This window comes from Melanerpes formicivorus, unplaced genomic scaffold (genome assembly GCF_026170545.1).
Source record: "Melanerpes formicivorus ecotype bairdi unplaced genomic scaffold, bMelFor1.0.p_v2 SCAF_12, whole genome shotgun sequence".
In the NCBI taxonomy this organism is placed as follows: Eukaryota; Metazoa; Chordata; class Aves; order Piciformes; family Picidae; genus Melanerpes; species Melanerpes formicivorus.
The window spans coordinates 5,428,334-5,453,278 of NW_027142364.1; the positions used below are offsets into that span (position 1 = coordinate 5,428,334).

The 24,945-nt window shown below is 40.5% G+C and overlaps 1 long non-coding RNA gene across 2 annotated transcripts in view; it reads right to left on the reverse strand.

The window, feature by feature from the left end:
* The window catches only part of LOC137444404 (uncharacterized), a 33,363-nt gene that overhangs the window by 2,966 nt on the left and 5,452 nt on the right, over window positions 1-24,945 (reverse strand). Inside the window, exon 3 of one of the 2 annotated variants that reach the window (XR_010988149.1) lies at window positions 22,153-22,241. The exons of the other annotated variant lie outside the window; for it this stretch is intronic. This is a non-coding gene — a long non-coding RNA (uncharacterized lncRNA). The remainder of the gene's footprint in view (window positions 1-22,152; window positions 22,242-24,945) is intronic. 2 annotated transcript variants of the gene reach the window in all.

A 24,945-nucleotide genomic window follows, 5' to 3' on the forward strand; every position in this document is an offset into this window, starting at 1 on the left:
TATTTCATGGATAAATGAAACTTACAGAAAGGTGGTGCAGTGGGTTTTTTTCCCCCTCTTTTGTTCATATAATTGTTAGGTCACGCACTAATCCATCCTTTGTTTGCCATATACCATACATTTTAGTGCATTGCTGTTATGGAAGAGTGGTATTTAGAAAGGGCTTATGAACAGTTCTTTTCTCATCTAGTAGCTTTGTGACCAGGAGTTGAAGTATCAAATTACCAAAGGTCTTCAAAGGTTATTTCATGGGCATATCTTCCTTACTTTGGATAATAGCTGTTTGTCTGTGGGTCTCTTTTTCATATCAGAGGCTCTTCACAGTACATCATCCTTTTAGGCAGCTATCAGCACTCCAAACAATAAGCTGATGACCATGTTACTCACTCACTGTGTCCTCTGTCTATTGCTGCACTCATTTCAAGGTTCAGGAATTGTATTAATTAAGATCAGGAACAGATATATAACCAGGAAAACTGAAGCTAACTGTTGACTTTCTGATAAATGCATTTGTTGACACAATTTTTTGGTAATGTTTTAAATGACTGGTGAACATTTTCCTCACATATTTTTGTTTTGGCTGGTAATGCACACAATGAAGTTCTGAGGAGTCTGGGGGTGTCAGAATCAGAGGACTGCAAAGTCCAGTGTAGGTGAAGGGAGCACGTAACTATGGAAGAGCAGGAGCTGAAGGTTCTGATCTGAGCAGAATTGTGGACCACAAAGCAATGCAGAATGTGATACTGAATGCGTGGGTTTGATGATTATCACGTTAATCCCACTTTAGTATTTCTAATATATGTTCTGTCCTTGAGAAAGGAACCTCTGTACAGAACATTCCCTCCTGTTTCTTAGTGCTTCTCCAAGGCAATTGAAACTGTGAAACTTTTGAGGATCACCTTTCACATTAAATCTCTTGTCTTCAGGATATAAATTATCACTTCAGGTTGGCCTGTGCTATATAAGTATACAAATCAAGATGTTTTTCTTCTGATTGAAAGGGCACACAGAGATTGCTCCAGGCTACTAATACCATGCTTGTGTGGAATAAAGAGATAACCAAGAGAGGACTCAAAAATGATGACAGAGACAGGAGAAGTGCTATTTTTTTCCAGCACAGCACATCTTTGTCACTGTTTGCTCAGGAAAATAGTGCTCTCTTTATATTTTAGAGACACTGACAAAGTTTCCTGCTAAAAGATATAAAGGCAGGATTCCATACCTGTAATACTAATTATTAATATTACCTGAAAATTACTAATAGTATATGAAAAAATCTGTGTGGGAATGGCCAAATATTTTAATTTCAATTCACAGTTAATACTGAAATGGAAGAGGACCTTCTAACCTAGGGCTTTTCTGCTCTTGCCTTCAATAGCTTTGACATCAACTTTCATTTTCCAGTTGGGCCTGATTCAGTTCCCCTCTAAAGGGCAGAAAGGTTTCCATTGGTTTCAGTGGGGGCTAAGTGAGGTGCCATGGGCAAGGTCAAACAAATGAGTGAGCATTTACAGAATCAGGTATAAACAATCAGACTTCTGAATACATATTCCCTATGGAATTCCCTAGGTGAGCACCTAGAGAAATATATTCATCAGACCACATCCTACTTTATCCGTGAGGACTGTCTCCCCTGAGATCATCACAGCATATTGAGTATAAATATATACATATACACACACCAGGATCAGGATGTAAGTGCAGCACCCAAGATGTAGGGGTAAATGAGTCTGAGCTGGTTTCTGTGCTGCAGAATGGAGCTTCAGCCATTTCAACATCCTCTTGGCTGTGTTTGAGGTGGTTACTTAAAAATTCTATTTCTTCTCTACATTCCATAGAGGTATTCTTTTAATACAGTATGGTAGAACTAAAGTGTTATAAGGCATGTCTTTCATGCTTGCTAAATAACACTTTCCCAAGCTGTTGGTAAAAAGGTCCTTATCTCCAGAAGATAAAGGCAGGACATCTTATCCTATAGATAATTTTTTTTTTTCCTGGCCTGTCTGGAATAGTTATTAAAATGTCAGTTCATCCACAGACTAAAGAAAATGACAGGGGAAGTCTGGACAGCATTCTCCAGTGCCTGCTGAGGTCCATAGCCTTTAAATATTTTGGGCATCTCTGATTCAGAATGAAAATGGGCAAAGCAAAAGATGGACTGAGCTTTTTCAGGATGGGAGTGCAGGAAAAGCTAGAGATGAGATTTATCAGGGTATGGAATAGCTTTCCAGTGGAAAGCTATAGCAAATTAGCCTGAACAGAGTACTCAAATAAATGGCAGGAAGCAATTCCGGAGAGTTATGGCAATAAGCAAAGTAGCCTCGAAGTCTTTTTCATCTAGACAGTTTGAGAATGAGCCTATGATTGGTTTCTCTCACCACACAGCTGGTAAGATAGGAGGGGGGAAAAGATTCTTTTTTTTTTTTTTTTTTTTAAAGTGGCCCCATTATTTTGTACTCTGGCCGCTAGGTCATCCAATTCTCCATGTACTCATTACTGTATAAGTCGAGTTGCCACTTACCCTATAGCACTCTGGAAAACAAATGTGGTTGTAGAAGCAGGCAGCAGCATCCTGAAGGTAGTAGCAGGACAAAACCACAAAATAACCCCACTCCCCCCAAATGTTCATCTCCTCACTCTCCCTTGCTGCCATAAGAACATTCAGCTCCAGAGAACATTTTTTCAGGCCATGTTCAATCAGCTGCAGCTTAATGTCTCAAGTGATAGGAAATATTTTCTCACTACTTAGGGGGAAGTTAGAGTGTGTCAGTTCAAACTAATAAATATCTGCTTTGACAGTGACATTTACAAGTTGCCTGGTCCACTGAGCTCAATGTGGGAGTTAACAGCTCACATTCTAAAGTCAGTTCCTTAATTATCTTGTCTTCTCCCCAAAGATTTGTCAGGAAGCGTTCTGATGATATCCCAGATGTATATGCTATACCAGGGAAGCATGAGTTTGACTTTGACAAGCTTTCTGGGCTCCCGAAGTTGCCCTGCCTGGTAGGAAGAAGTGACTCAGCAGTCATTACAGGGCTTGTTTCTCCCAGCCTTCCAAGGTTTTCCTTAAAGTGCATTTCCTTGAGGGTTATTTGGCTTTTTTTTTTCCATTGTTCTTTCAACAGAAAGAAAGAAAGAAGAAAAATCTTCCCTCAAACGATGTTATTATTATTGAAGGCAGTTTGAGGAAATGTTCTTGCATCTAGGACAGGGAAGAATATAAATGAACATGGAAAAGGCAAAAGGAAATTAAGATGGTGCATGGAATCCAGAATTTTTTTTCATAGTGAAATTCTTACCCCTTAAATAGACCTGGGCTCTTTTCCCCTCTTAAGAAAAACAGCTAAAAGATCCTATTGCTATGTGGTTTCATGTATTTCTGCCTCTCCCTCATGAAACATTATGGAGGACAAAGAGATCTTAATTTTATGCTTGTGGAATGATACCCTCTGTATGTGCAGAAATTGATTATAATTCCTTCCAAAGTCAATCCTTATGGTTTCATCAAATGGTATTACAAATCACGATTAAAGCACCTTTTCATGTGAGCCTCTCAAATATACAAAGTGTAAATCAATTCTGACAAAATCAGCCTGAATGAATGCATTAAACCTATTATGTGGGTACTTACACAGACACTTTGAACACCTGTCTTGTTCATATCTACAATCACCGACAGTGGCACAATAGGAAAGTCCTCAGGCCCTTCACCTTATTTGCTGCAACCATAGCACAGAAATTAGAAAGGAAACTTTGGAACAAAAAAATTGTTGTGATTTTGTTAAAATCTTTTGTTCCTTAGTACCTAAAGTGGAAAAAAAGTAAATCCACAAAAGCCTCAGTATGTTCTTTGACAGAATAATTGTTTAGTGGATAAGAGATGCAGAAGGGAGTACCTCTATTAGCCCTAGTAAAGCTAAACAGAATCCATATAAGCAAGGTGAGAAAATGTGTACTAACACCAATCAATGGTACTACCAAAGTGCCTGAAAATCCACTTTCCTAGAAGATTTAATACTTTGCTCTAAAGCTATAAAGGTATTCCAGACAGAGGTCTGCCAGTGCTTTCATTAATTTAAATGATGGAAGAATGTGCTTGTGTAAAATTTGCAGTGTACATTAAACTATCAACGGTAACAGCAGTTTTGAAGCCAGAATTAAGATCCAAAATGGCCCTGGTAAATTGGAAGGATGGTCAAGATTCAAGGAGGTGACATTGAAAGTGGGCAAGTGGCAATGCACTATATAATATGACTAGAGCAGTCCTGAAGTGCTTGTATTGACAGTGTAGCATTGTGGCAGAAGCACAAATTTTATCTGGCCGTATGTTAACAGCAGTGTCATACAGGAAATGAGGGAGGTAATTTTTCTCTGGTACTTGGCACTGATGAAGATATATCCAAGGAACTTAACTCTGGACTCTTACATTTTGACCAAAGAAAAGGTGTAGGCAAATTGTCAGGTGCTGAGAGGCATCAAGAAAATCAGAAGTTTGAAAGACCATCTCAGAGTAAAGACTGAATAAATTGGAGCTTTTTAAAGAGAGAGACATAGGAGAGGAGACAGAGATAGACAGATAAACCTAACAGAGAGTGTTCCACCTCCTGTATTGCAAGAGGGAAAACACACTGTTGCTGTGGCTTTTGACAAGTTTACAGCTGGAAATTATCTAACATTGTCATGGCTATAGAATCAATGGACAGGTGAAATTTGAAGCGTGAATGATGGGTTAGGGGGCTTTCTGTCCAGGAAAGGCATATGGCAGTGATGGAGTGGCTCCCTAGTGTCCACATCAGACCAAAATCAATGAAAGAGCCAAGAGTAGTCTGATACAAAATGTTACATTTTCTGCTTGATTTTTTTTTTATACATTGATTTGATGAGATTCTTCCAAGAGAAATCTGTAGAAACTATACATGATTTCTACATACACGCAGAGAAGAACAAGTAGAGCCAAGGTTCTGACCCTGCTAGCTTCCACTTACCCTATCTCCAGCGCTTCTCTGGGAAGATGCAACTACCTGAAAGATGGTTGTAACCAGGAGGGGGTTGGTCTTTTCTCCCAGGCAACCAGCACCAGAACAAGAGGACACAGTCTCAAGCTGTTGACAGGGGAAGTTTAGGCTTGAGGTGAGGAGAAAGTTATTCAGAGAAAGAATTGTTAGCCATTGGAATGTGCTGCCCAGGGAGGTGGTGGAGTCGCCATCCCTGGAAGTGTTCAAGAAGGGATTGGACGTGGCACTTGGTGCCATGGTCTAGTAGTTGTGAGGTCTTGGGTGACAGGTTGGACTTGATGATCTTTGAGGTCTCCTCCAACCTTATTGATTCTATGATTCTAAGAAGGAAGTTGTCTGTGCTGCACAGCAGCAGATGAGAGCACCCAAGGGAGGTATGAATGCCTTAAGATTGTCTCCTTACTGCTCACCATTCCAGGTGCCATTTCTTTAATTTGAAGCAAACACAGATTAAACAAACATCAGTTGGGGTTAATCAAAGTACTCTCAGTCCTTTCTCAACACAAGATAATTGAACTTACAGTTCCTGAGGCCTTTCCAATTATTCTGTGATCCCATAGAGATAAAAACATGCCTTACAACCTAGGGTGAAAACAGTGAGTGTGATAACCTGAGGTAAAGCCAACAAACACTTCTAAGGGACAATGTCACTTATGATGCTGCAAGTATATAACCACACATGTTTTTAATCTATACTCCATTAAGTATCTGAAGATGCAGCTGAGGACAGACCTACCCCTACCTCTACTTAGAAAATATTTAGAATGGGTTTTAAAAGCCAGCAACAAATGCTTGACAAAAACTTTAGCACAGTCCTCTCCAAAGACATAGTTCTGCACCAATTTTACTTCTGTTGTACAAAGCAATGAGGAGGCTAAACCATGGAACAGACACTAATCTTACATTGCTTTTCACGTCAAATGTCCAAAAGTTATCTACATTATTCACTGGGTTTGGCACTTGCTATAATAGTCAAACAAAGTGTATTCTTCTTTCTTTTTCATGACTCAGCCTACAGAATCTTTCTCATTACTGCTAAGAAGACACATGAATTATGATTGCATCCACCCTCCTACACTGATAAGCTCCACACGATTCCCTCCAGCCATTCTTTTCCACACTTCTGACGTGCCATATAGGCTGAGAGATTTAGATGCTGACCCCATGTAATGCTGTTAACTGCAATAACAAAGTAACTCTGCTGACATATTTTAAGGCACTTGCAGTCACAGTTAATAAAGCCAAGCAGTCAATACTAAACAGGAGAAGGCAAAAAAAAAAAAAAGGGGGAAAAAAAAAAATGAGCTTGAAGCTAGCATCACAGGGTGGAGGTTTTTTATTCGTCAAAAAGATCTGGCTTGTATATTTGGTAGTGGCCTTGATTAAAGACAGGCCTTGATTAAAGACTGTGCCCTCAGTGATAGAAATGGAAGTGGTATCCATCTTGAGATCCAAGCGAATTAAGAATTACTTCCTATGGGATCTCATAACTGGCTACCTAAAGCAGATCTCTGTAGTAAAATATTAAGCACAGATCTATTTTAGTAGTTGTCATAACCAGAGTGCTAAGGCAGAAGACATTCAAAGGATACAGACAGCATTTAGGTGGGGGTTGACAACCTCGCTGCCATGCATTTGGAAATATCTCTAGGTTTTGGCAGAATTCTTGAAAAACCTCTGCTCCCTGCCTCAGTGGCTTATACAGGGTCTGTGCATGGTCATGGCTGATTGATCTGCTCAAGCACATCAGCTAAATGTAAAATGAATATTCTCTGTGACCTTGGTTTTTCCCAGCTCCAACTCCAGTTGGTTGTACCAGCATGCTGTGGGTTATAACACAAAAGCGAGACTGGGAATTGCCTGTCCACAAAAAGGAAAATTCTGAAGAGGGAATGGAATGCCAGAGAGTGATTCTGTCTAGAGCCACAGATTTTTGCCTAGGGAAATAAAATAAGAGGATGAATAATAGGATAGTAGTGGAGAGAGGTTAGAGAATGAAAGACTACATGGCAAGAGAGAATAAAAGCATAGGATACATTCACAGTTGTCATCTGAAATACACGTCCTTGCTTTTTCTGCCCAGGAAAAGGCTACAGCTTAACCAGAAATTAAACTTCTATCATTTATAGACTTCTTGCATCAAGAGAGAGGTCCAAGCAGTATTTATGCTGTACATGTGGGTATTTTATGCTATGTGTGCTATATACCAGTTCTTTACCAGGGCACTGGCAGATGCACTAAAACACAAGGTATACAGTACATTATCAGGAGCCCTCTCTGCAGCCTTCCTCAAATTAAGGGTTTGTGTGTTATTTTAAGTGTCTGATCCCAGTCTCTGGTGAAGCCTGGAGTGTGCTGCTGAAGCCAGCTGCTTATGGGTTAGTGATAACAATTTCTGAAAGGAGTTTCTGGCCAGTTTGGATGTGGATGAACATTTCCTACAGACTATGTGCTGGAAATCCTTTAAAGAACTAGAAATCCCTTAAGGAACTAGAAATGCTTCTCCTGAGAATTCTGTGCTTACATTTATCCTCTTTCCTCCCCTTATTCTTATTCCTTTTGATTTCTGTTGTCTCTCCACAATCACATTGCTGTGTGATCTCCCACAGCAGGTACAGGCTCTGAGGAAAGGATGCTGCATACTGCACAGTCTCAATTTAGATGGCTCCCCGGTAACCAAAAAGTACATCTAAAGAATGCCATTGAAGCATCTGTCATTCCTATCTGGATCACTATGAAACAGTCCTGGCTGTAATACAGGGGGTTCTTCACAGCAATAAATGTGGGTAAATGATGTTTTTAAAGAGCAAAGCAGATATATTTTAAACAGAAACACAATCATATTCTTTTGGGTTTTTTGTTTTTTTCAAAATAGCAAATCCCTTCTCTGCAAAACCAATTTGAGAAGCAAACTACTTCTTGGAAGCCTCCCTGTGTTGGTCAGGTTTCTCCTGGCAGGTGGTTTAGAACTAGATATAACAATCTTGTCTCATCTCCAAGCTTTTCCTATAGAAAACACGTCACTTGGTCTTGTTAATGAGTCTAATTAAATCGGAATCTGCAGAAGGAAAGTGAGGCCAAGAAGAATTGCAAACAATTCTTTTCACACCACCTACTGAAAAAAAAAAAAAGGATCTGCTGTTGAAATAGAGAAAGCAACAGCGCAACTGGGGTGTCAGAGATACTTACAGTTCCTAAACCCCCATAGCTATAAACTTCACAATGCATATGCAGCAACAGCCTCTGCACAAGACACATGGTAAAGAAAATGAGGCTGTTCTCTGAATACAAATCACCCTCAGCACTTGCACCGAGACTGCCCATGCCTTACCTGAAACAAACAGAATTGTTGTTGCTTTAATGCATGTTCACTCACTATAAATTGCTTTCAAAGTCACCTTCTTGAAGCTGGCATGTTCTGCCTGTCATTTCCACCTCCATCCTGTGAAAGGGTGGGAGAGATAGGGGCTAAACTAATTCTCTTCTCAGCTCTGTCCAACGGCACATGCAAACTTGACAACCCATGCTAAGGTGGTATTTGTGTGATGTTTATTCTCTTCCCCTTGGTCAGATAGAGCTTCAGTGCCTTATGTCCAGGAGTCTCCTTTCATGTTTACTTGCTTGTATCCTAAGCATGTGGGACACATCAGCTTTTCTGAACAAATGCTATTTGTTTTTCAGGTTTCCTGTAAAACCATTCAATGATGTGAAGTGAGATATTGACTGATAAATAAGAGTTTAATTGACTGCTGCTATTTCCTTTATTTTGTATCCTCTCCATTTGACTGCTGCTATTTCCTTTATTTTGTATCGTCTCCATTTTTGTGGTTTAAAAATATCTATTAACACCACCTAGACCTTGAATGCCACCCATTGAGGAGGGAATATTAGAGCATAATGTGAATTTAGGAATTTAAGCAGAACATCTGAAATAACACTGCAATACCTGAATGGATAGTCTTCAATTCTGAGAATTACTACAGCTAATTAAAATGTTGATTTAAACAGACTGAAATGCCAATTATTGCTTCAACTGAGATTCCATTTATAGGAACCTACATTTAAAATGTCATCACAAAAGCAAGTGCTGGAAGGATTGTTCGTATCTACCTTGTTTGTGAGGCAGCAGGAAATCCAGTTTATCTGTGAGATATTCAAATTAATATGGAATGAACCAGCACTTTTAACAGGAGAAATTTTTTTTGTCTTTTCTAAAGCTCAAAGAAAACAAGAAAGCATGGGGTGGGAGGGGAGGGGGAAGGAGGAAGTCTATTACAGCTCAAACTCAAGGCAATAAATTACAAGATTTTTCTGTCTACTCAAAGCAGAAACGCAACACAAACAAATAAATAAATAACTATCAACAAGAAAAATCTGACACAGGCTGCCACTTCTTTCCACATTCACTCAACTGGATCATCCCTTGTGCTTTGATCAATCCAAGGAGCAGATTAGTTTTCTTTCTAACCTAAAGATCTAAAGAGGACCACCTATAGAGTAGGGCAGGTAGGAGACATTTTGGCAATTCCCTCCATGAGTTGGTACTCAAATATTCTGGCCTTGAACAACAAAGGAATGGAAAGATAGAAAGTTCCTGGAAATAATTACAGCCATTGCAGCTCTTTCAATGCTAGTTTAACCTGCACTCTGCAGGATTCCTGTTTACTTAAGACCTCTGTGGAGCTAGACTACTCTTGTCAGCAGGAGTTAAAGACATTTAAGAATGGGAAGAATAGAAAATCACAACCTTTGAGGGCCAGCTTCATCTGCCTGTCAACCAAGACTTGCCCAGATCCTGTGACCTAAAGACTCAGTGCATGATCTGCTAGCATGGAAACTAATGCCAAGGAAAGAGAAATCTTCCCTAGCAGTATGATAGGGCCATGAAATCTTTAACTTTCTTGAACTAGATTTGATTAAGTGAGGTTCACAATCTCAGATGAGAACCTGGGACATCTGGGAAGTGTAAAAGGCTTTGGAAGGTTGTATTCTATAAACTGTGGGGATTTTCTCTGTATCATAATTGCAAAGTGCCCACCACTGGTTAAGACACTATCTGTGCAGCTGCTCATGCTAAATTTCTCCAAAAATATCTGTGTTCTTCCTCTTGCTCCTATTCTTTCACCATTTCTAGCTTTCTAACTTGCTTCTGGCTTTGTGGGAGGCAGTCACCTCTTGGTGGCTTCTGGGGGTATATCTTACTGGCTTTTACTCTTGTCTTTTGACTTGCCATGCTTTTTGTACGAGCCAGTGTTTTGGGAGACATCACAGCTCAGGTAACCAAGAAACAGCAGAGCTCACAGAATAGGAGACTGACAGGGGTCTCTGCAGACCTGGGTTTTGCTTCCACCTCCAGTCCAGGTGTATTCAACAACTGTGGAGAAGCCCTTTCACCCCTTTGTACATCTGACATTTCTTTTCAAAGCTCTTTTAGATTAAAAGCATTCATTCCTATGAGCTTGTATAGGGTCCAATACCACTTGAGTTTGCTAGATTATGAAGACATAGCTAGAGGGGTCCTACATTTCAGAAAGGCAGACAAAGGCTAAAATCAGTAGTACAACTGCCAGTTCTTATTGCTGCCAATACACTTACTCCTTAGCTAGTTCTTTAGGACAGTCAAAATTCCCTCTTATTGCAGCAAATAGAAGAAACGAGCAAATAACTCCAGCCTTTTACAGCTAGAGAAACTGTGTGGTATAAAAGAAAGTGATGCATGTTGAGAGAAGGAACTAAATTTGCTCGAGGTTTAGAGATTATTTACTTTCTGTAATATTTTTCAGAGAGTGCATTATGGTCATATTCACAATTGGCCTCAGAAAAGGACATGGACTTGGAGCTTGTTCAGAGTGATTTAATCAATCTTATACAAAAAAGCAACAGCCAACCATTATGGCCCAAGTCAATACTAAAATGATTTCCCAAAACTCATTTCAAAGTCACTTCCAGGAAACAACTGGTGGCTTCAAAACTCTGAGGCTCAACTATAAATTTAATTTTCTTTAAGGGCTCTAATTGAACAACTTCTTTGTTCTTTTTTTTTTATGGTGTTCTGCCACTTCCTTTAAGTAAAATATTGTGCATTGTGCAGTGTGTCATGATGTTCCTGCTAACTCTTCATTTTTTTAATGTGAATCAATGTATTTTTGTAAGGTCATTACCACCTCATGGTGACTAGAAATAGAAATGCAACTCCTTTTTTTTTTTTTTCCCTACAAGAAAAATAAACACATGGCATAAATTTCATCTGCCTGCCTACCTACCAGATGGAGAAAGGAATTGGGCCAATTCATTGATGGACTAACTGTTTAATCACATCAGCTTGTTGTTGACTTGCTCATAAATACAAACAAGTCCACTTGGACCTTTGGGAAGTCACCATGTTTCTCCCCAGATTCTGAAAGTCCATGGCAATTAATACTTTATTCACAGATGTCTTGGTTTAGAACAAGACAGATTGCTCCTTTACCTCTGCCAAAGGGGCAAAATAAAATCTCTCACACAAAAGGATTGGAAAGTTTAACTGGAAATGCTATTCACAACTATATACAACAGCACAAAGCATATATAATACCCCAAAGTCTATTGTCTGGGCTTAACACAGAAGCTCACTAAGCCAAAGCTTCACACAAACCTCCCTTTAAACCAAGCTAACAAACCCAAGCTTTCATGCCCTTCTCCCTGCTAAGCCTCTCTATCCTCCATACCACACCATCCTGACGCAGCAAAAATTTGGCTTGGCAGCTCCAGGCCCCAGTTAGGCTGCTCCATGCCGAATTGGAAGCATTGCCAAGGCCAACACCAGACCTCACTCCTCCTCCAAGAGACATCAGAGCCTGGGCATTCTTCCCAGGAAGAGAGAAGGAGGGAGAAGGGAAGAAAACTGATTTTCAGTCAGTTTTATAGGGATGCAGGACTTACAGGTATGAAATATATCTTCCAGTCCACCTCCTGAACACGATGGCCCCTCTGGAGGTCTGTAACTTTGTGGTTCTTCAAGGCACCCACAGCTTCAAACTACCACAGCAGACTTGACACATACATGACATCATGAAATAATGAGGAAATAGCAACTTTATTACTACTGCCTCATCTGGATACCTGTAGCACAGCTAAACTGTTCCAGTTCATGCACTGAGTTTACCTCTGATTAATTTGAAAAGCCTCATGTTTTGCTGAGCTATAAATACACCAAGATGTTTATTCAGGTACCATCAATGGGTATTTTGCTTCTGCCTTTACAGGATAAGGATTTAGTCAATGCCAAAAGGATTTTGGCTGTTTTACTTTAGTTCCTGTTTAAATCAATGAAATTATTCTGTGGGATAAAAGGATACTCAGAGAAGCAAAGAACAGTGTTTGTCTCAAAATATGTGATGTTGGCTCCAGGAGTAGGGAAGGGGTACAGCTCCTGTAGCAATGCTGACTTGTTGAAATACTGCCTGTAAGGAAGGCAAGTTCTACCCTTTCAACAAGCAGTGTGACACCTTGTCTAACTGCTTGAGTCACTGTGTTGTCATTGATATGATCTACCTAGGCAATCCTCACATGTTCTACAAATCAGATAAATAGGACTCCAGGGGAGTATTAGGGAACAAGAAGAGGAGAGAAATATGTGGGAAGGAACAGGTGGGACCATAAAACAAAAAAACCCACACGTTTTGCTCAGGACTGCAGAAATGTCAATACTTGCCTTCCATTAGATCATAGAATCACAGAGTGATTTAGTTGGAAAAGATCTTTAAGATGTGTCCAGGAACATTCTGCATATTTTAAGATTCTTCAGTTATGAATTTTCTGTGTCACCTCTCTCCCCTTTTAAATCTTCTCTCTGTTCTTGGGGGTTTGGTTTGGTTTTGTGGTTGGAGAACAGTAAGAGGATGGACAGAAAGAAGGCAAAAGGAGACAAAGCTTCAATGACACATTAGAACAGAACAGAATAGAATAGAATAGAATAGAATAGAATAGAATAGAATAGAATAGAATAGAATATAGAATTAACCAGGTTAGAAGAGACCTTTGAGATCATTGAGTCCAACCTATCATCCAACACCATCTAATCAACTAAACCATGGCACCAAGCATCCCATCCAGTCTCTTCCTAAACACCTCCAGTGATGGTGACTCCACCACCCCCCTGGGCAGCACATTCCAATGGGCAATTTCTCTTTCTATGAAGAACATCTTCCTAACATCCAGCTAAACCTCCCCTGGTGCAGCTTGAGACTGTGTCCTCTTGTTCCGGTCCTGGTTAGCTGGGAGAAGAGACCAACCCCCACCTGGCTGCAACCTCCCTTCAGGTAGTTGTAGACAGCAATAAGGTCTTCCCCGAGCCTCCTCCTCTCCAGGCTAAGCAGCCCCAGCTCCCTCAGCCTCTCCTCATAGGGTTTGTGCTCCAAACCCCTCCCCAGCTTTGTTGCCCTTCTCTGGACACATTCCAGCAACTCAACATCTTTCCTAAACTGAGGGACCCAGAACTGGACACAGGACTCAAGGTGTGGCCTAACCAGTGCTGAGTACAGGGGCAGAATGAGTTCCCTGCTCCTGCTGGCCACACTGGTCTAGGTATAGGCCAGGATGCCATTGGCCTTCTTGGCCACCTGGGCACACTGCTGGCTCATGTTCAGCTTACTATCGACCAGTACTCCCAGGTCCCTTTCTGCCTGGCTGCTCTCCAGCCACTCTGACCCCCCCAAAAATTGTTTTTCTACATGATTCATGTGGCAATCTCAGCACAGCCCTCCAGGAGAGAGGGGCCCTTTTGCTGCCCTTTTGTTCTATTAGTAATATAACAGGAACAATACCATAAAATCTACAGATGCCTATAATTCCAAGAACAAACAAACAAAAAAACAAATGGGAAAAAACCCCAGTCTTTTGACTGACAGCTTTCTTAATGCTTCTGGGTTACCTTTAGATGAGAAAAAAAAAGGTTAATCCTATGGAAATATCAATGTGAATATGATATTAAAGGTAAGCTGCAAATACCTAAGAAAAAATTGCCCTTAGAACTACTTACCCAAGAGCCTGGTACATTTTTTTAAAAAAGAATTGGATGGGGTTTTGGAAAATAAAAGAAAATATAAAAACCACAGAATTCAATCAGAAATTAGAGGCTTGATGTAACAAGCACAGGGTGAGGTTCTGTGGTCTTCACTATGCAGACAGTAGGACTAGATCATTGTAATGGTTGCTTCTGGTCTAAAATCTATGAGCCTATGAATCATGGTAATGATATTGCTGACAAGTCAATTAGCAGCATATATTCCAGGATAAAGAATTAATTATCATACATTCACCTTCTGCCTTGACACCTATGGAACTTTCAGCTGGGTCATTTACCTGCGCTGGATTCATTGAATATTTGAACCAAATCACTTCAGCTCTGGCCTCTGTATTCAGAAACCTATAGAAACAAAGCCTTTCACAGAATAGAATAGAATAGAATAGAATAGAATAGAATAGAATAGAATAGAATAGAATAGAATAGAATAGAATAGAATAGAATAGAATAGAATAGAATAGAATAGAATAGAGTAGAATAGAGTAGAATAGAATAGGACCAGGTTGGAAGAGACCTTCAAGATCATCGCATCCGACATATCATCCAACACCACCTAATCAACTAACCCATGCAACCAAGCACCCCATCAAGTCTCCTCCTAAACACCTCCAATGATGGCGACTCCACCACCTCCCCAGGCAGCCCATTCCAAATGGCAAGCACTCTCTCTATGAAGAATTTCTTCCTAACATCCAGTCTAAACCTCCCCTGGTGCAGCATAGCTTAGCTTGGTAAATTTTTCTGACAACAGACACATGGTATCTAAGGATCTGACATGCACTTTTCCCTCTCTTAGCTATGAATATATGGGACAGAAAGTTACTAGGATCTGCAGAGATAATAATTCTTCATGAGATGACAAAGAAGACAATAAAGTTAATGTGATAAAATGTGCATGTGCATGTGTGTGTATGTAATAATGTCTGTAACATATGTGAATGTGAGAGGACAAGAGATTACCAATGACAATGAAAATGTTTCTGCTTGCCTACAAATAGGATTAGGGTTGGCTATCACTCCAACATTTAGGAATCTAGCAAACCTTAAACACTTGCCTACTTCTTTCAGTAATTTCTGATGTGCATACAAATAGCTGTGGAGTGGAAAGTAGCCACAGTTGAACTGGCCCGTTTCATAAGCTCAGTCTCTGACTGATTTGAAAAGTGTCAGGCATCAGCTTTTATGACCTTTACAGGGTACATCAGACAACACAGGCTCAAAGAACAGTGAGTCTATGAATGTGTACCACTGTGTCTCAAGTCAACAACACCACAGAGTCTTGCCTGGACCCCTGAGGAACTTCCAATTTCCTATTTCAACCTATAAAAATTTTTTTCAAGATCTTCAAAGCCTGTGCTCTTGAATAAGTGCAGAAAAGACAAATTATTATGACTCAAGGACACAATTTGCGGAAAGTTCTACCGTGAACTCAAGCAAACTTAGGAGCAAGGAGGACATTCAAGGCTTCTGTCCCCTTCCAGGGTTAGTAAATGGATCTATAACACATACTTAATTACAACGATAACTATTAACCAATTTTAGTACCACTTAGCTCTTCCCAGAATGTCATGAGGAGGTATTGTGGCACACTGTGTTCTGGCACTACAACTGAAGTGAGACAAATACTCTCCCCTCGACTGATGCAGGGATTGAAAAACCAGAATATCTGTGCTTCTGATGGCTTATTTTAATTGTCTCTAGCTGTGATCCTTAATCAACCATAGAGCTTTATCCAAGACCAGCAAAGGGCTGAATTATTGTCTTTTTCTTGGCAGGTAACATTTTTTCTTCTGCCAATTAATCCAGCATAAAAAAAAACCCTCACTGATCTCCTGTGAGAAGAAACACCTAGGAGATCAAAGACTGCATTCACTCTCCTAGCACTCCTGCCCGTGACCACATGTGATGTACACTTGGTCATACAGCTCATGCACCATACAGTTAAGTTGGCACATCATCAGGATTTCAATTAATCTGGAAGATCAGTGTGAGCTATTGAGGAGCTGGACATTTACAAATGTGAAACAGATGCTCGACATCATCAAATTTAGCCTGACAAAATTTCTGGCTGAAAAAAAGGGACCTCATCTGGTAAAGGCACATGATAATCTTAAAAGTGTTCTCTGATGGAAAGTGCAATGGTTTTTCCTGGGATCTCTGGCCAATTAGTCTTAAACTTTCTTTCTTTAGTGCCCTGTTTTCCACCAGGTTATCTCTCCTCTCCCTTTTCCTGCTCCCATGATATCTAAGATTTAAGTACTATTTACAGGGAGTGAAATATGGATTGTCACCCTCTCAGACAGATGAGAATGTTGACTGTGGACTGCAAACTTCCTAGAGGGGCAGATCAGCCCTCAGGTGACTACAGAGAAGGTGCAATGCCACACCTTGCAGAGTTATGTGCAGAGGGCTGGATGGGACTCTATGGCTGCATTACACTGCCAGGATCATGAACATCTCCCCAGATGGTTCACTTCTTGTTGGCTATAACTCTTTCAGCCTCCCAAGTAAATCCAAACTTCATTTGGTGGTCTCTGCATCATGCAGGCTTGTTTATTTTTCTGAGAGAGCCAAGGCTTTTTGAAAGTAAAAGGCACAGGTGCTGGTTCTCCATGTTTCTGATCTCTCAAACCAGGGTCAGACATAGGTATCACCTTTCAGCCCCATTCAGCACACCTGACAAATAGGATTCCTACTCACTAACACCATGAGGCTGTTCACTTAGCACACTGACTGCCCCAGGCAGCAAATCTGAGCCATCCAATCTGTCTGCCTCACTGCACAGGGAGGACTGCACCCTATTACAGTTCTATATTCATTCCTGGCAGCTGGCCTCAAGAAAAGATGGGAGCTGCAGTGAATAAACCAGTTGCTGGCTCTGACTGAGCGCAATAGGCAGGAAGAGGAGCTGTGCTTTGGATTCTTTATTGTTGATCTTCAGTTAATGTAAATCAACTCGATTCTGCTGGCATCAGTGGAAACGAGCTGATTCATGCCATTTATAGTTTCTTCTTATTTACTTACTGCTTCCTAATGACTGCCAGGCACAAAATACCACCTGACTGAGGACATAAGATACAAAGGCTTTGTACCCTTAATGTTTTGTTCAGTTAAAGACTAACAAAGAAGACAACTCTAACTTCTGATGAGAGAGCTAGGCCCCTGAACACTTAGCACTAATAAGGTGCTTTTCAGTTTCTAAGTGCTTTACAAACATTAATTAATTATTCCTTTCAACAACACTAGGTTATTTTCTGTTACTAGAATGTGTGTTTACCAAGTTACCTCCATTCGTGCACAGCACGCTGTTGGCAGCAGGCAGGAGCACAAATTGATCTATAACCACACGCTGTAATTTGCAGCCGATTTGCTTCACCAAACACCATCAGCAGAGCTACAGAGGCAGCTCAGAGGTGTGGCCACTCCTCCCTGTGTCCTGTGGTGGTGATAACCTTTACCTTCCCTGCTACACTGAGCAGAAACATAAAACCTGTTTGCTGCACAATTCAGCGAATTTGACAGAAACATATGTCAGACAGGAGCTTCCAGTTTGACAGGGCTGCAAAAAGTAGCAACAAATGTTGTGATTTGTTACAGTAGAACACCCATCAGAGTACAGAAGTGACACAGAGAATAGGCAGATTTCTAATATAGCACAAGAGAGGTTGCTGCTGTGAGACAGCAGAATTGTCTTCATGCAACAGTTATTAAAGATACTAAACACTCCTGGCCTGTATCAAGAAGTTACTGATAACCAAAAAAAAAACCATAAACCCAAAACATCCAAACAAGAAAATCTCAAACAAGCCAAAATCCAACCAGATGAAAAAAAAGAAGACTGAGATATTACTCAGCCTAAATAAGCCAAGTGTCTGGTGGGGGAGTAATATAATGGCCAGAAGACAGGAGCTGGAGTCTCACATCCCTGCTCTGTTCAAGTCCCACTAAAGAGCTGAACCAGAGCTTGGCTTCCTAGAAGAGTAGCCCTAGCCACAGGGTTCTTGTTTATTTTCACATCCCTGTCTCCCTGTCCCACCTTACATTGCATGCTAAATTCGAGGAATGCTTTCTGGCAACAATTTTGTCAGGACCAAGGTGTTTCCACTGGAAATGAGCGTTTCAGTGAACAGTAGCAGGCAATTGTGACTATTGCCATAGGCAAGATCATACCCCTGCAGCTAAAACCAGGGTTTTGGGAAGTGTTAAGCTATCAATTCTTAATTGGAGCTGCCCATTTTTTTTCTAGGGAACAGCTTCCTGGCATAAAATGTTGGAAAACATGAAGCTGACCATAAGCCTCAGCAGAAACCAAAAATGAGCTTCTGCTGTTTCTCTCGTCCATCTCCCAAGCCCCAGTTAACAAGAAGCTAGTGCACAATGGGTGTGAAGTTGAATAGTGCATATACCTAGATCTAGTTTCACTGATTGTTCAGAGCAGCTTGCTCTGCACTGCAAGCTCCATCTATTTCCTTTCACTTTCTTCAACCTCTGTTTGCTCTGGTCAGCTTTAGGTGGTGCATTCTAGCTGGCATCATAGCTTAGTGGCACACACACAAAACAGGAATAAAATTGCAGGGTCAGGAACTAAATTTTTCAGTATCATGGATATAAACTACAGCACAGGAGGTTCTACCTCAGCACAAGGAGGAACTTCTTCACTGTGAGGGTCACAGAGCACTGGAACAGGCTCCCCAGAGAGGTTGTGGAGTCTCCTCTAGGGACTTTCAAGACCCCTCTGGATGCGTTCCTGTGTGACCTGCAATAGATTCTATGGTCTTGCTCTGGCAGGGGGGTTGGACTTGATCTCCAGAGGTCCCTTCTGACCGTGATCCTGTGATTCCCCATCTCAGAGAAGAAACATCAAACTTTAACACTCTAAGGCATGCAGTCTAATTAATTAGCCAACATTTGCCTTATTCATATTTAAATTATTTTGTCTGCAGGTAGAGCTGCACTGGCACACACTGGAAATGTGGCATGGCAAGCAGCTACAATGGCAACCTTGTTGTAGGTTTCTAAAAGGAAAGAAAATGTATTAGCATATAATTTTGCCCATACAGCTGTATCTATACCTGGGCTTTTGTCACAGCTATTTTCTCGCAGTCCTACTCAGAAAAGCTTTCTGCTTATGGTGGGTTGAAACTACCACACTGCTGTATGAAGGGCCTGAGACTAGTTACTGGGCATTATCTTCTACATGGATCTTTACAGTTTCCAGCATCTGCTCTGAAAGAATCTCGCCATAAGTAATGCACAAGCATTTACTGAAATCAGGCAGACAAAATTCAGTCTATTTTCAGTATGAATTGTTTAAACCACGCTCTGGGATTCTTTGATGGTTTGTTAGGGAAGAAAAAAACCTCTCATGCTGATGAGTCCTAATTCACCTCCATCTATGCATGGTACAAAGAAATGGTGAGGTAATCATACATACTTCTGTGTCTGCTCTGCAAATGCACCAGGCTTTCATTTGAGAAAATGGCACATTTTACAGTGGTGCAAACAAAAGATTTGAGATTACATTCATTCATTCCAAACACAATAGCGATTTCTTTCCTGAAGTGTTGAGAAACAAGAAAGCCTGTTTATTTAATGAAACATGAACATCTCCAGCTATAGAAATATAATGCAATTTTAATCACAGAACCAAATTTTTAGCTACTGATATACAGTTATATTCATCCTTCTGACTTTGGCAGGTTGCATGAAACTCCCATTTTTCTACATTGCAATATTTAGTGCAGAAAGTGATGAATTAAACCATGTGTCATGTGCTAAAGTATTGCTTATATCCAAGTACATACTGATATATTTTTACAATGATACCCTGTGAAATATTTTCATGCCAGAAAGCACAACTATTAGTGTAATACTACACGTGACTTCAAGACAAATGTAATAGCATCCCAGATACTGGCTGACTGAGAGACAGACTGAGAGAGTTTGGGCTATTCGGTCTGGAGAGAAGGCTCTGAGGAGACCTTATTGTGGACTTCCAGTATTTTAAGGGGGCCCGCAAGAAAGCTGGGGAGGGACTTTTTAGTATGTCAGGTAGCAATAGGACTAGGACTAGAACTAGAAAAACTAGAAGTGGGTAGATTCAGATTGGCTGCCAGGAAGAAGTTCTTCACCATGAGGGTAGTGAGACACTGGAACAGGTTGCCCAGGGAGGTGGTAGAAGCTCCATCCCTGGAAGCTTTCAAGGCCAGGATGGATGTGGCTCTGAACAGCCTGATCTAGTGTGAGGCGTCCCTGCCATGGCAGAATGTTTAGAACTAGATGATCCTTGAGGTTCCTTCCAGCCCTGACAATTCTATAATCCTATGATATCTGCTAGGTAGGTTGCAGCAAATAGTTGGAGAGCTCCACAAAGTGTAGCAACCAGTAACATGCAGAAGCCACTACAATATCCTTCCTGTGAAGGAAGGTGTACCCAGGGTAGTGGTTCATCTCTTCTAATAATTACTCTCCACTGCTAGACAGAACCAGATCTAGAGAAAGATGCAAACTGAGCATGAAAAACATGGAAATAAATGGCTAGGTAAAATGCCTTTCCAAAATTCATCAGGCAAATATATGGCTCATGCTGTGAAACATGAGGGAGTTTTATTCCTTTCAGAAACTGGGACTAACAGTCCCTGGCCCCCAAACTCATTCTAAATAATTCACCTGTGGATGTTCTGTTTATTCAAAATATCTCCAAGTTTTAGACTTTTGCAGTGCCTTGGTTCCCTGTTGCATTCTTGGCAACAAAAAACCCCAATTTAACATATACAATAAAATTACTTTTTTCCACCTTTTAAATTCTCTGAATACTACCTACCACCACTTGAGGAATGCAGCAGATCAATACAGTCTTGATAGTAATAACTTACACAAAAGCATTCGTGCCTAATTGCAATTTTCAGCAATGTAACCCTGTGATTTAATCATGCCATGGAGATTTGGGGGGGGGGGAGGTTGTGGTTGTTTTTTTCTTTTCCCTCTCCCCCCCCTTTTTTTTTTCTGTTGGTAGGAACTGAAAGAGAAAATATGAAACATGTTCCCTCTTGCACTTCTAAAAATGAGGGTGTTGGATGTGTTTGCAACATAACTCGTGGCAGCCGATTGGCACCAAGCCCTGACAAGTTCCCTCTCTAATAAAGTGAGTTTCTCTCAATACCAAAATCTAATCTGTGGAGCTTGCTTGCTATCTTCTAAATGTAAAACACACTAAACATCCTAGACATTGAATCTGTGAAAAAGAGACATATTTACAGACTCCTAATCAAAGCTTTGTTTTGTGTCATTACTTGTTTGCTTTTGCATATTTCCTGCTTGCTTGAATGAGAATGGCTGGGGTTGGAAATTGGTACATCTAGCTCAGAGAAGCTAAGCAAGGAGTTGTGCTCCATTTGGAAATGCCCAGTCATAATGGGGTTTGTTTGGTTTTGTTTTTTTTTTTTCTTTCAGAAAAGTCTGCACTGTTTGCTGGCTTGTAAATTATTGATTTATTTGGTGATTTACTTTGCAGCAAATTGAGGCTATGTACAAGCTAAATGCAGCTTCACTTAAGCTAATTATGATGATGTGAGCTATAAAGATTGAGAAATAGATAATTGCATTTTTTTTTATATGTACACTATAAGCCCAAAATATTCCTCTCTTCCACAACACATACTCTATATGGAGTAAATCTAAGTTAAAACACTTTTATTTCATTAACACTTGGGACTTTTCTGCCTGTGAAAGCTTTAAGGTTCTATGAACTAATGACATGGAAATATTTCAGGCTTTCCTGACTTGCCTGTAAGGACATGTCATCCTCATGTGCATGCTGGGGCCACAGAGGGTCTAAGCCAGCAAGCAAAGCTAGGGACACCATGACCTCCCTGTGTTCTTTTCACTGAAAGTCAAAGCACAGTCTTTTCCATGTGAAAGATTGACTGCATTATATTTCTTTTTCAGCACTTGTTGGGGCCACAGATGTTCCTGACAAGGATAGATTTTGAAGGTATAAGGTGGAATATCTAGAAGCCTGGCACTGAGATGGTAATGGCACAGAGCGTGGACTGCAGTGCACAAAGATCTCACCTTTGCCTCCTCACTAAATCCCTGGTGTATTGAGGCTGCTCTCTTGGCTTTCCAAGGGAGAAAGGAGGGTAACCTTCAGTATGGATTTCCTAGAAATGAAAACATTCATTGCAGACTTCTCTGTCAGGATCAGACATCAAGTGATTGCATCTGGAGCAGAATGCTGATGATCTGAAGAGAATTCTGTCACAGATGCACAATGGATTTTGGCATGGCGGCTACCGATGAAGATATATTCCACCTGGAATACCTATAACAGCATAAATGTGAAGGTACCTGGTGGAGATTCCAAATCCACAGCTTTACATACTTTGCACTTTTAAATTCATGCTGTGCAGGTATCCTATCTCATTACCTTCTAAGTTAGCATCGGTAACCAAGATGCCAACACCCATGCTGTGGAACAGAAGATATTCTGAGGTGCACCTCTACATCAGGGCACAAGGAAGGACTGAGCTAATGAGAGTCAGAACCACAGGATAACCCATATCACATTCCCATACTCTGGACCAGCCTGATAGGTGAGATCTGGGAGGCTGAGACCTTGGGATCCTGGAGCCTGCAACCATAAGCAACCATCACTCTAAAGGCTTTCAAACGCTCTCCTTTGAAACTCCACACTTGAAAGCCATGACTTTAATCTGAAAAGAGATCACTTCCATTTCAAGCCCTCGCCTGATGAAATCAGTATTTTGGTCAGCTCCAGCACTAGAAAAATCAGCTGCAGTGGCTGGGGAGCATATTTCGTTTTCCCAGGTCAATGTTGGTGTTTCACAAATTAAATTTCCTCTAACTTTCAAGCTATATGAAATCTTGAAATTAAAATGGCATCTAATGGCCAGTAAATGGAAAGCACTACTTTTTTTTGGCTGGCTCTATTTGTACATATATAATATTCCAGACTTCTCAAAGTATTTTTTCATGCCATCTCAAATTATGTTCCTTTACTTTTTTTTTCTTCTTTTTATAAATTGAGATCTAAAAAGCCAGCTGCTTAGGGGTTTTCAGAGCCCAAATTCACACTTATTATTTCTTTTGACACTCAGATCCCCTGAGCAGCACTGAAAAGTTACTAAGTCTTAATATCTGTGCAAGACTTCCAAACAATAGCTGCGATGAAGAAACTGGGCCTGGCACTAAAAACCAATGAATATGTAAGACAAATTGTGTCTGGAGAGAGCAAACACATTAAAACAGGCTACCAGTACTGCCTTTCAAAAGATATAGAATGTAAGCCACATACTCTTCAATAGCTCAAGGGGCTTATAGTCAATAAATTTAACAGGCTGCAACCAAAAGAGTCAAAGCTAAAGTACAGTATGTAAATGGAAGCTGGAGTGCAGTCTTCTTTTCAACCTTAGGACAGAGTTAATAGAGGGGAAATGACAAAATACATAAAAAGGAATACATAGGATTTGACAGAGTGTGTTTTTGCTTTTAACTTCAAGGCAAACTACCAGACTATTTTGGTTTACAGATAAATCAAACAAAGAACTTTTATCAGTTTGCATAAAAGTCTCATTTTCAGCACTGGCAAGATTAGGCTTCAGAGCCTTATTTTGTATGTACATGGCAGGGGGGAGGGATTACAAGGGAAGCAGTATAAATAATGATCTTGTCAAAGAGAGATTAGCTTCAACCATTATCTGGTAAAATAGTTTTGTTTTCTGAATTTATAGATTGAAATATCCATTGACAGTTTCTGTAAACTACTGAAACTTGTGGGTAACTGAGGTAATAGGGTAATGACAGTAGAAGTATCTGACAGCCCTGGTGCTGCCTCTTGACATTATTCATGGTATTCTGATATTCAGTCTGGGGAGCTGGAGTCTCAGCCTTGCCAGATTTATTTGCAGGGGCACAGTGTTTATGTGACAAAAAAATGTTTCCTTTAGGAATTCCCTTTATTCTATGGTTATGTGGTCACACTAAATGCAAATGTATTGGACCCATCTTGTTCTTTTGATTTTTCAAGACCTACTCATGACTTCTCCCAGCTGACTAAGAGTACACACAGGTTGATTTTTCACTGGCTTAACCATCATTTTGACATCTATGCTTGTTTAAGCTGTCAGTCCAGCTGAAGTAGCTGGACTGTTCCCATTGAGATTCTCTTTCTTCAAACTTTTCTCTTATTTTGCTATTTCTACAAAAACTAGATGGGGACTGCATGTGTGGGGCAATCAAAACCCTGGTGTTGGATACGAGAGAACTAGTCTCTGCTCTGACTAAGAGGTGATTCCTTGGACTGAAAAAAATCTTGCTCTGGGAATGGCAGAGCAGAAAATAGTGTGGAGGCTCTTGCAGCCCAGGTCAGTATCTTAACAGGTAGAATGTAACAGGAAGAAACCTCCTCTCTGAGTGAGTGGCTCAGTATTTCTGAACACACTCTAACTAGTTTACTGCTCCCAAGGAAGATGAAAATAAATTCACCAGCAATTGCCAGCTACTTGTGTCTGTGCTCATAGCAAATGTTTCTGTTCATCCTGCTGATATTATTTTAAAGTTTGCAGATACATTGGTAGCTGTACATTGTGCAGGACAGTGGGGACTTACTTTACAATAGAGACTACTCGGTGTAACTGGATAAGAGAGTAAAGACAAATTGGTTCACAAGAGAAACATCTCTGTATTCGAGAAGAGTGTGGTAGCCGGTCAAGGGAAGTTCTCTTCCCTCTCTACTCTGCACAGCAGTGTTTTTGTCCAGTTCTGGGCTCCCCAGTTCAAGAAAGATAAGGAACTTCTTGAGAGGGTACAGCAAAGGCTACAAGATGATCAGAGGACTAGAACATC